Source organism: Lipotes vexillifer, unplaced genomic scaffold (genome assembly GCF_000442215.2).
Source record: "Lipotes vexillifer unplaced genomic scaffold, Lipotes_vexillifer_v1.1 scaffold510, whole genome shotgun sequence".
NCBI classification, from domain to species: Eukaryota; Metazoa; Chordata; class Mammalia; order Artiodactyla; family Lipotidae; genus Lipotes; species Lipotes vexillifer.
The window spans coordinates 1,752,832-1,765,236 of NW_006797594.1; the positions used below are offsets into that span (position 1 = coordinate 1,752,832).

The 12,405-nt window shown below is 36.0% G+C and overlaps 1 pseudogene; it reads right to left on the reverse strand.

Annotated features, from left to right (window-relative positions):
• LOC103076962 (NADH-ubiquinone oxidoreductase chain 5-like) overlaps positions 1 to 12,405 on the reverse strand; it is a 36,832-nt pseudogene that overhangs the window by 11,105 nt on the left and 13,322 nt on the right.

Here is a 12,405-nt window from a genome sequence, read left to right on the forward strand (position 1 = left end):
AAAAAAAAAAAAAAAAAGTAAACGTGGAGCCACAATAAACATCACATATAGTATCATTTTCACTCCATTACTGCACATTTTATAAGAACTCCAAAAATGTCTATCAATCTCCTCCCAGTTCTGAAAGTTGCTAGAGGGTCTTTTACATGTGCTCCAAAATCTAGTCCTCTTAAGTGTGATTCATATGACATCTATCATTTTCCCTATTTACTTATGGTTTTCAAAATTATCAAGTCCTATGAAGTGAATCACTGAAATTCTTGCCAGTCTCTGTTGAAGGGGCTATTTTTGCTAATAGGTCTGCAGGTATTGAGAGCACTGCTACTTCTGTCAATGATTGTGTGAAGACTGCTAACAAGTAAGGTCTGAAAACTGGCACCAAAGGAGATGGACCTGGTTCCTGTTGTTTCTGAGGTTGTTGGCACCAACACCACTCATGCCTTGTCCTCTCTGTGTACCCTCCAGTTAGAATAACTTCCTTTTTTATTTTTGCTTTCTTATTTTTACTAGTGTATGAATTATAAACCCACAGATACAAGACTGGGGAGGAATCTCATTGTTTCGCCTTAAAATAAATTTCTCGTAGGTTGGAAACAAAACCTTAGACCACATAGGTGGGCTTTAGCACTGTTCCTTCAAAGTTTCATAGGCTAAATTTACGGTAAAAGTAGATTATTCAAGCAGAAATAATGGAGCATAAATAGCGATCAGAACTGGAGATGTAGATTCTAGAGTGAAAAACTGCTGCTCTTTCCAAAGAATTGCATATGAAATTGAGGTGGAGGATGTTTCAAGAAATGAAGTCTGGAGAAAACAGTGGCAGCAATAGCTGGAATGAGGGCCTAGTTGAGCTGTCAGGTATTTGGGAAATTGCCAGAGGTATACAACACGGTAAACATCAAATAGTACCAATAAGCCAAATCCTAGAAATAAAGAAAAAAACTAAACATTCTGGAGGAGGAAATCTTTTCCCAATTACAAAAAATCTCTTTTTCCAACCATATAATTTCATCCCCAGCTACTAGTAATATTCTAAATCTCTAGTAAAAGTGTATCCTCATAATAGAGAGGGAAGTAAGGTATAGAAAATACAAACTGGACAGAGTGATTGCTAGAGCATGATAGAGAAAACATTTTGACGGTGAGAGAGATTGATGGAACAGGGCTGGTTTTAAAACAACAAGTCTACGTAATTTTGTTTTATAAGCAATGATTTTAGACATGACTGAAGAATTAATAATTTTAATGTGCTTTGTTGAGACTAATATATATCTCACTCAATCTTTATTACCAATACTCTATGACACAATTCCAGAAGAAATGATATTCCAGTCAGAATCATGGTCAACGATAAGCATAAAGAATGAGGTATGGCTGCACTTAAGTTTTCACATTCAAAAGCTATCCTATGTCATTCAGGTAAAAGCAGAAGAAAAATTTGTTCCTGCTTATAGTAGCTTTCCAAAAGGCTCTGATGATTCCTAATCCCATGCCATTATCAATTAAGGCAATAACATTATGAGCTCTAGGAACCCCTAATGTCATAACTGCAAAAGGGAAAAAGTTCAGAAAATAAAGGAAAAGTTTAAATCCACAAGTTGAAATATTTGAATTGATAGGGGATAAAAATCCTAATTCTGGAGATTTCAGATTGATTAATGTCAAATCAAAATCGTTTGAACGGTGCCCACGAGTGGTTGGAACAGATATGGGCTGCCACTGGGGCTGTGTAATCCACTTCCTGGGTGCAAAGGGGCTGCTGGGCTGGGGCCAAGGCGGGCAGCAGCCCTCGGGGAAAGCGGCACAGAGGTGCTTCTGCCAGATACCACTGGACACAAAACTGAGAACTGGGAAGAAGTACAGAGATTTCATATGAGAAAATCTTTGGATTTTCAACACATACCACACATTACATCATCATCATCATCATCACCATCATCATGGTTATTATTTACTGTGGATGAATCCAGTGAAGTATAAAAGAAAAGATACCTAAGACCCTCAGTGGAGAGTCTTTCAGTCAAGAGCAGGAAAGAACATCTGCCAGTTTAGCAGTAGCATGATTTCATATCACTTTCATGGCATGTGGCTGACAGGGTCTTGGTGGTCTGGCCGGGTGTCAGGCCTGAGCCTCTGAGGTAGGAGAGCTGAGTTCAGGACACTGGTCCACCAGAGACCTCCCGGCCCCACATGAAATCAATAGGCAAGAGCACACCCAGAAATCTCTGTTTCCATGCTAAGACCTAGCTCCACTCAATGACCAGCAGGTTCCAGTGGTGGACACCCCATGCCAAACAACTAGCAAGACAGGAACACAGCCCCACCTTTTAGGCAGAGAGCCTGCCTAAAATCATAATAAGTATACAGACACCTGAAAACACACCACTGGATGGGGTACTGCCCACCAGAAAGACAAGATCCAGCCTCATCCACCAAGATACAGGCACCCTCCAACAGGAGCCCACACAACCCACTGAACCAACGTTAGCCACTGGGGGCAGACACCAACAACAACGGGAGCCACAAACCTGCAGCCTGCAAAAAGGAGACCCCAAACAAAGTAAGTTAAGCAAAATGAGAAGACACAGAAATACACAGCAGATGAAGGAGCAAGGTAAAAATCCACCAGACCAATAAAAAAATGAAGAGGAAAGAGGCAGTCTACCTGAAAAAGAATTCAGAGTAATGATGGTAAACATGATCCAAAATCTTGGAAATAGAATGGAGAAAATACAAGAAACATTTAACAAGGACCTAGAAGAACTAAAGAGCAAACAAACAATGATGAACAACACAATAAATGAAATTTAAAATTCTCTAGACGAAATCAATAGCAGAATAACTGAGGCAGAAGAACGGACAAGTGACATGGAAAATACAATAGTGGAAATAACTACTGCAGAGCAGCATAAAGAAAAAGAATGAAAAGATTTGAGGACAGTCTCTGAGACATCTGGGACAAGATTAAAGGCACCAACATTCGAATAATAGGGGTCTCAGAAGAAGAGAAAAAGAAAGGGACTGAGAAAATATTTGAAGAAATTATAGTTAAAAACTTCCCTAATATGGGAAAGGAAATAGTCAATCAAGTCCAGGAAGTGCAGACAGTCACATACAGGAAAAACCCAAGGAGAAACATGCCAAGACACATATTAATCAAACTATCAAAGCTTAAACAGAAAGAAAAAATATTGAAAGCAGCAAGGGAAAGGCAACAAATAACATACAAGGGAATCCCTATAAGGTTAACAGCTGATCTTTCAGCAGAAACTCTGCAAGCCAGAAGGGAGTGGGAGGACATATTTAAAGTGATGAAAGGGAAAAACCTACAACCAAGATTATTCTACCCAGTAAGGATCTCATTCAGATTCAATGGAGAAATTAAAACCTTTACAGACAAGCAAAAGCTAAGAGAATTTAGCACCACCAAACCAGCTTTACAACAAATACTAAAGCAACTTCTCCAGGCAGGAAACAAAAGAGAAGGAAAAGACCTACAACAACAAACCCAAAACAATTGAGAAAATGGTAATAGGAACATACATATTGATAATTACCTTAAATATAAATGGATTAAATGCTCCAACCAAAGGACAAAGACTGGCTGAAAGGATACAAAAACAAGACCTGTAGATATGCTGTCTACAAGGTACCCACTTCAGACCTAGGAAAACATACAGACTGATGTGAGGTGTTGGAAAAAGATATTCCATGCAAATGGAAATCAAAAGAAAGCTGGAGTAGCAATTCTCATATCAGACAAAATAGACTTAAAGACTATTACAAGAGTAAAGAAGGACACTACATAATGAGCAAGGGATAAATGCAAGAAAAAGATATAACAATTGTAAATATTTATGAACCCAACATAAGAGCACCACAGTACATAAGGAAAATGCTAACAGCCATAAAAGGGGCAATCGACAGTAACACAATCATAGTAGGGGATTTTAACACCCCACTTTCACCAATGGACAGATCTTCCAAAATGAAAATAAATAAGGAAACACAAGCTTTAAATGACACATTAAACAAATGGACTTAATTGATATTTACAGGACATTCCATCCAAAAAGAACAGAATGCACTTTCTTCTCGGGTGCTTATGGAACATTCTCCAGGATAGATCATATTTTGGGTCACAAATCAAGCCTTGGTAAATTCTACAAAGTTGAAATCATGCCAAGTATCTTTTCTGACCACAATGCTATGAGACTAGATATCAATTACAGTAAAAAAAAAAAAAACTGTAAAAAATACAAACACATGGAGGCTAAACAATACACTACTAAATAACCAAGAGATCACTGAAGAAATCAAAGAGGAAATCAAAAAATACCGAGGAACAAATGACAATGAAAACATCATGATGCAAAACCTATGGGATGCAGCAAAAACAGTTCTAAGAGGGACGTTTATAGCAACACAATTCTAACTCAAGAAACCAGAAAATTCTCAAATTAACAACCCAACCTTACAACTAAAGCAATTACAGAAAGAAGAACAAAAAAACAAAGTTAGCAGAAGGAAAGAAATCATAAAGATCTGATCAGAAATAAATGAAAAAGAGATGGAAAAAATAGCAAAGGTCAATAAAACTAAAAGCTGGTTCTTTGAGAAGATAAACAAGATTGATAAACCATTAGCAAGACTCGTCAAAAAAAAGGGAGAAGACTCAAATCAACAGAATTAGAAATGAAAAAGGGGAAGTAACAACTGACACTGCCGAAATACAAAGGATCATGAGAGATTACTACAAGCAGCGACATGCCCATAAAATGGACAACCTGGAAGAAATGGACAAATTCTTAGAAAAGCACAACCTTCCAAGACTGAACCAGGAGAAATAGAAAATATAAACAGACCAATCACAAGCACTGAAACTGAAACTGTGATTAAAAATCTTCCAACAAACAAAAGCCCAGGACCTGATGGATTCCCAGGAGAATTCTATCAAACATTTAGAGAAGAGCTAACACTTATCATTCTCAAACTCTTCCAAAATATAGCAAAGGGAGGAACATTCCCAAACTCATTCTACGAGGCCACCAACACCCTGATACCAAAACCAGACAAAGATGTCACAAAGATGAGGCCACCATCACCCTGATACCAAAACCCAACAAAGATCACAAAAAAAGAAAACTACAGGCCAATATCACTGATGAACATAGATGCAAAAATCCTCAACAAAATACTAGCCAACAGAATACAACAGCACATTAAAAGGATCATACACCATGGTCAAGTGGGGTTTATCCCAGGAATGCAAGGATTCCTCAATAGACACACATGAATCAATGTGATATACTATATTAACAAATAGAAGGATAAAAACCATATGATCATCTCACTAGCTGCAGAAAAAGCTTTCAACAAAATTCAACACAGATTTGTGATAAAAAAAACCTTCAGAAAGTAGGCATAGAGAGAACTTACCTCAGAATAATAAAGGCCATATATGACAAACCCACAGCCAACATCGTCCTCAATGGTGAAAAACTGAAAGCATTTCTGCTAAGATCAGGAACAAGACAAGGTTGCCCAATCTAACTATTATTATTCAACATAGTTTTGGAAGTTTTAGCCACAGCAATCAGAGACAAAAAGAAATAAAAGGAATCCAAATTGGAAAAGGAGAAGTAAAACTGTCACTGTTTGCAGATGACATGACACTATACATAGAGAATCCTAAAGATGCAACCGGAAAACTACAAGAGCTAATCAATGGATTTGGTAAAGTAGCAGGATACAAAGTTAAAGCACAGAAATCTGTTGCATTCCTATACACTAATGATGAAAAATATGAAAGAGAAATTAAGGAAACGCTCCTATTTAGCACCACAACAAAAAGAATAAAATATTTAGAAATAAACCTACCTAATGAGAGAAAAGACCTGTATGCAGAAAACTATTTAACACTGATGAAAGAAATTAAAGATGGAGAGATATACCATGTTCTTGGATTGGAAAAATCAACATTGTGAAAATGACTATACTACTGAAAGCAATCTACAGATTCAGTGCAATCCTTATCAAACTACCAATGGCATTTTTTCACAGAACTAGAACAAAAACATTGCACAATTTGTATAGAAACACAAACAACCCTGAGTAGCGAAAACAATCCTGAGAAAGAAAAACAAAGCTGGAGGAATCAGGCGCCTGGACTTCAGACTATACTAGATTATAGTGATTTCATTCCTTTGCAAGACTTCAAAAAGCACTAATAGATGAGAGAATCCTTTGAGAATCTGATGAAAATTAACCAGCTCTCTCCTGGAAATGTGCATACATTATGTATTGCTTATCATTTTTGGTTGCTCAGGGATCTTCCAAAACCATCCATAGGCTCAAAGACTTCAGAGATATATGTGAATGGTTGAAAATTCTACATTTTATTTCAAAACCAATTCCTATGTATTTACCTATGTAAATAAGCTACAACCACTTCACTTTTGGCATGTCTAGAATGGAATTCTTTACCTTCTATTCACACCTGCATATAATACCCAGGAGTGGAATTGTTGGATCATATGGTAGTTCTACTTTTAACTTTTAGAAACTTCCAAACTATTTTCCATAGTGGCTGCACCAATTTACATTCCCAGCACCTGCATATACGAGTTCATTTCCAATCTCAGTGAATGACAACCACTATCCACCTAGATTTATAACCCAGAAACATGGGAGTTATAATTCACCTGTTTTACTCTCTCTCCCTCTCTCCCCCCCACTCCCTCTCCCTCCCTCCCTCCCTCTCTCTCCCCTCTCTCTCTCCTTCTTTTCACACAGCACAGAAAACTCTATTCATCCATGATGCTTCAAAGGCAAATGCACTTTAATATGTGATCCTCTCAGGCTTCTGCCAGTTCTCTCTCAATCCGTTTCACTTCATCCTGCTTCTTTGTCTCCTCAGCTGCTATCCTCTTCTTCTCCTCTTCTGCCTGAGGTTTCAGGTAACTGCAGCCCTTAGCAGCAGAGCTCGATGAGCAGACAGACCTGCGCCAGCGGCACCATCTCTTCCAGTAACCTTCGTACCAGAAGCACCCCCTCCTATGTTTTTCTATATGAATGTACTTCCCCTATCATTAGTACATAATACTGTTCGTTGTCTTTGCCCTCAGTATAACTGTAAAGCTCTATAAAGGCAAGAGTCATGATGTCCTTATTAACTGTTATTCCTAAGACCCTGGAATATTAAAGATGATCATTAAATTTTGAATAATGCTAATATAAAGAAATTTTCAAATACACCTCTTATCTGTGTGGTATCTTGGTAACATCTATTCCTGAAAGGATGTTTTGGAAAAGTGTTCACATTGATAGAAATGTGACTTGTATAGGCTTTAATGAAAGCAATTGGAACAATATAAATGTATACATATACACACAAACACACATATATATCATATAGGTTCATATATTCCTCAATGCAGTGAACCTATATACTAAAATAAAGCCACCAGTAGGTAAGTTTGCAAGTCAAAAGTCGATTGTTGAAACATTGTGTTCAGTGACCAAAATCAAACAAATAAAACTTTAAAAAGTAGAATGCCCATTAATAGAAGAATTTTTGATTAATTTCATTATATCTGTGCCATGATATATCAGCTATCATTAATAAAAATTCACAAGAACTACTCAAACTGACTTGGAAGAATTTCACAAGGTACTGCTGAGTGAAAAAGAACAAGATTCAGAGAAACGTGGATTATCTCATATTTGTAAAGCAATGACCAGAAATATAATGCAGATAGATAGATAGATAGATACCTATTAGATATTATGTTATTAGATAAGCATGTATAGTATGTATGTATGTGTGAGGGAGGGTGTGACAATATGTATTAAATAGGAATGAAGAAAAATAGAAAATAATATTTTCTAGGTTGGCAACTTGAATTAACAGGTTAACTAAAGCAGATAGGTAAGGATAGAGGTTGGAAGAAGAAAAGTCAAGCAGTAAAGAAAAAAAAGAAATGATTGTTTCCAAAGAATATGCATAATATAATCATATTTATCCCTTGCTCATAAATACTTTTTTGTGCATTTTCATATGTGTCAGAAAACTTTTAAAAATAAACACACCAAAGACTTCTGACTCTTTGTTAGCTGTATATCAATGTATACATACCAACACCTAAGTATGTACCATAGGGTGAGTAGCATATTTGGCCCTAACTGCCCCAAGTAGGTCTAAGCAATAGCCACTGACATTTGTCTTCCAAAATCCTCAAGGAAGGGACAAAATCTCAGTCCTACCTGGTTCTCTTCACAATATCCTGTAAATTCATACATCATTGAATATTAAAGGTATGCAGATAGCCTGATGGCATTCATTGACCTAGTGTTTAGACTGCAGTGACAGAAAAGGGAAAGGAAGGGGAAAACTAGAAGGCTAAATAAATGTTTTATTTTTCTAGACATGCTGCCTAAATATGTAAACATGAAAAAGATAGCTTTTCAGAATGAGAGGCTCTTAATGATCAAATATAAGTGGCAAAAAGAATATTGTATTGTATTTTTTGCACCAAGCTATTTTGTATTGTGTTTTTTGCACCAAGCTATATTGTTTTAACTTGTGGTACTAATTTGGTACTCATACTCACTATATTGTTTTTATTATTAGTAATATTTAAAACCAGATATCAATTACATATGTCTACTCCATACAAATTAAGAATACGGTTTCGTTTGTTTGTTTTTAATATAGAATACAACCATGACTATGAGGCACAGAGAAGAAAGTAAACTATGCTGGGGTTGGCAAAAGTGTTATAGATGGTTTTATAGGGGAAATAATATTTGAGCAGGGCATTATAGGAAGTAAGAGTAGGGGAAATAGGTCAAATATACATGTTCATGTCCATGAAGGAAGGGACCACATATCTCCAATGTTTGGCAGAATGCCTAGCAAATAACTTTCAGGAAATGCTTGTTGAGTGCATAATTGAATGAATGACTGCACAGATCAAAATAACATTCTAGTAACTCAGAAAATAGTATTTAGCCCCCTAGACAAATCATTAGCAGATATTGATTGTCATAAGAGTGACTGAAATATGAAAAGAAGACAATAACAAGAAGGTTCTTAGACTCTTTTTACAACCTCTTCACTAATTTCTTTTAGCCAAAACTGATGTACAGAGGAGTATTTGCAGGAGAGACAGGAAAAGAAGTTTGGGGCTGCTTAAAGTCTTTAAATTCCATGCTAAGACATTTCACTTCATTCTTTAGGAAGGTAACAGAGATGCAATGGGTCTTTCAAAATAGGGAATTGCTATCAAGACTTGCTCTTTTAGAAATATAAATGGCAACATTAAGAATATTTATTATAAAGGAGTACATATGACAAAGAGACTGGATAAATTTTTGAAATAATATAGAAGTGTGATGATAAGGATGTGAATCAAGGAGTCAACAGTGTAATTAGGCAAGAAACAACAAATGTGAGAAATAACTTAGAAGAAGATTTCTATAAAAGGCATATAATAAAGGAGAAGTTAGTTTGATGATGACGACGATGATGATTATTATTATCCATTTACTTTGTTAGTGAGTAACTGAAATGTTACCAAGATATCCAGATGCATGTGACTAATACACAAATGTAAATACAGGCCAAGATTTTAGGCTGGAGGTATGTGCTAGAGAGATAGATTTGAAATTATGAAGAATATAGGTGGTAGTTTCATTAATAGAAGAAACTAAGACCACCCATGGAGAACAAGCTCAAGGTTTCCCCATAAGGAGGCTTTGGCTGAGGCATCTGAAGAAGAGTTCTGCCCAAGGCATCAGGCAAAGAGAGAAGCTCAGACAAGTCTGGTGTGGGGAAGGCAGCTTCTCAGTAAGTCCTGCCAGGTGGAGGCTTTGCAATGCCTACGATGAAGCTTGAAAATCATACACAGGTTTCTAACCAGGAGCAGGACTCCTCACCATTTCTACTTTACTATAAGGATATAAAAAGCTACTTTTTGGCTTCTTTGGTAAGAAACCAATATGCTATAATTTGGCCAGAGTTTTAATATGTGTTTAACTGAGTCCAACACACTGACAATCAGGTTGCACGTTTTCTTGATGACTAAAGATTATACATCTTGTAAATACTTCTTTCAATTAAAATTTCATATATGACATGCCTATGCCAAGGTTACTTTTTATATCAATCAATGCATGGTCAATCAATAAACGACTACAAATTAGCTACTTTATATGTTCTAGTTGCATTTTATCCTTCTCATTTCTTTTCAAGGGAAATTTCAAATTTAAATAGATCATAAATACTGCCCTTTTAGCATCCACTTAAGGTGTGAACTTTAGATGGAAAGTTATGGCATGATAACAATTTGTGGGCAAATTATATTATTAATTAGTAGTCTACTATTCAATTACAGTAGCCCGAGGCATGACAAGAGAAATTGCAAAATGCCTGGATTGTTGACTTGAGCAAGCACATTGCCATGTCTCGTCTTAGTGGGCTTTCCTATGACAGTATTTATGATATGGCTTCAAGTTCTTTTGGTTTAGTTGTGTTTTGTTTTTGTTTTGTTTTCTGTATCTATGACTCTGTTTCTGTTTTGTTGTGTTTGTTCATTTGTTTTGTTTTTTAGATTCCACATATAAAGGAAAACACAGTATTTCCCTTTTTTTTTCTGACATTTCACTTAGCATAATACCCTTTAGGTCCATCCATGTTGTCACAAATGGCAAGATTCATTCTATTTTTATGGCTGAGTAATATTACATAGCATATATACACCACATCTTATCCATCATTCATCTATTGATAGGGACTTAGGTTGCTTCCATTTCTTGGCTATTATAAACAATACTGCAATGAACATAGGGTTGCACATATCTTTTCTAATTAGTGTCTTCCTTCTCTTCAGTTAAATACCCAGGAGTGGAATTGTTGGATCATATGGTAGTTCTACTTTTAACTTTTAGAAACTCCCAAACTATTTTCCATAGTGGCTGCACCAATTTACATTCCCAGCAACAGTGCACAGGGTTCCCTTTTCTCTACATTCCCGCCAACACTTATTATTTGTTGTCTTTTTGATAACAGCCATTCTGACAGGTATGAGGTGATATTTCATTCTGGTTTTGGTTTGAATTTCCCTAATGATTAGTGATGTTGACCATCTGTATCTCTTCTTTGAAAAAATGTGTATTCAGATCCTCTGACCAGTTTTTAATTAGGTTGTTTGCTTTTGTGATGTTGAGTTGTATGAGTTCTCTATATGTTTTGGATATTAACTCCTTATCTATCATTTGCAAATATCTTCTCTCATTCAGTAGGTGACCTTTTTGTTTTGTTGATAGTTTCCTTCACTGTGCAAAAGCTTTTTAGTTTGATGTAGCCCCATCTGTTTATTTTTGCTTTCGTTTCCCTTGCTGAGGAGACATATCCAAAAAATTATTACTAAGACTGATGTCAAAGAGCATACTACCTGTTTTCTTCTAGAGGTTTTATGGATTTAGGTCTTACATTTAAGTCTTTAATCCATTTTGAATTTATTTTGTGTGTGGTGTGAGAAAGTAGTCCAGTGTGATTCTTTTGCATGTAGCTGTCCAGTTTTCTCCACACCATTTATTGAAAAGGCTGTCTTTTCCCTATTGTATTTTCTTGCCTCTTCATGCATAAATTAATTGCCCATGTAAGTGTGAGTTCATTTCTGTGCTCTCTGTTCAGTTCCATTGATCTGTGTGCTGTTTTTTGTGCTAGTACCATACTGTTTTGATTGCTGTAAGCTTTGTAGTATAGTTTGAAATCAGGGAGTGTGATGTCTCCAGCTTTGTTCTTCTTTCTGAGGATTTTTTGGCTATTCAGGGTCTTCTGTATTTCCATACAAAGTTTAGAATTATTTGTTCTAGTTCTGTGAAAAACACCTTTAGTATTTTGACAAGGATTTCACTGAATGTGTAGATTGTCTTGGGTAGTATAGTCATTCTAATAATATTAATTCTTCCAATCCATGAGCACTGTATATCCTTCCATCTGTTTGAGTCTTCAGTTTCTTTCATCAGTGTCTTATAGTTTTCCAAGTACAGGTCTTTTACCTCCTTAGTTAGATTTATTCCTAGTATTTTATTCTTTTTGATGTGATTATAATTGGGATTTTTTTCCCTCAATTTCTCTTTCTGATAGTTCATTGTTAGTGTATAGAAATGCAAGATTTCTGTATGTTAATTTTATATCCTGAAACATTACTGTATTCATTGATGAGTTCTGGTAGTTTTGAGGTGGCATATTTAGAATTTTCTATGTATAGTATTATGTCAACTGCAAACAGTGACAGTTTACTTCTTCCTTTCCAATTTGGATGCTTTTTCTTTCTTTCTCTTGTCTTACTGCTGTGGCTAGGACTTCTAATACTATGCTAATTAAAAGTGGCAAGA